Genomic DNA, 816 nt, shown 5'->3' with positions numbered 1-816 from the left:
CATTTTGTGGATGTATATTGAGTCAAGAAAGTTCCCTCTCTATTCCTAGTTTGCTAAGAATTTTTATCATGAATGACATTTGGTTTTTGCCAAATGTTTTTTCTACATCTGTTGATATGATCGTGTTGATTTCTCTGTCTTAGCCTGTTGCTATGATGAAGTATATTAGTTGATCTGCAAAGAAGGAATCAGTCTTGCATACTTAAAATAAATCCTACTTGATCATAGTGTATCATTCTTTTAATACATTGTTGAATTCAATTTTCTCATATTTTGTTGAGGATTTTTTCATGTGTGTTCCTGAGAGATATGTCTGTAGTTTTATTTTCTTACAATATCTTTGTCTGGTTTTGGTATTAGAATAATGGTAGTCTCATAGGATGAGTTAGGAAGAATTTCCTCTGCTCCTGTCTTCTGGCAGAGATTGTATAGAATTGGTATAATTTCTTCCCTAAATATTTGATAGAATTTACCAGTGAACCCATCTGAGTTGGTGCTTTGTGGTTTTGAGGGTATTAATTATTGACTCAATTGTTTAATAGATAAAGAGCTACTCAGACTGTATATTTATTCTAGTGTGAGTTTCGGCAGAGTGTGTTTAAAGAATTGGTCCATTTTAATTAAGTCATCTAATTTGTCAGCACAGAGTTGTTCACAATATTCCTTTATTATCCTTCTAATTGCTTTGGTATCAGTAGAGATGGCCCCTCTTTTAATTCTTTTTTTTTAACATCTTTTTTTTTTTTTTTTTTTTTTTTTGTGGTATGCGGGCCTCCCCCTGCTGCGGCCTCTCCCGTCGCGGGGCCCAGGCTCCCG

The sequence above is a fragment of the Physeter macrocephalus genome, chromosome 20 (assembly GCF_002837175.3).
Source record: "Physeter macrocephalus isolate SW-GA chromosome 20, ASM283717v5, whole genome shotgun sequence".
In the NCBI taxonomy this organism is placed as follows: domain Eukaryota; kingdom Metazoa; phylum Chordata; class Mammalia; order Artiodactyla; family Physeteridae; genus Physeter; species Physeter macrocephalus.
This window is presented reverse-complemented; position numbering follows the sequence as displayed.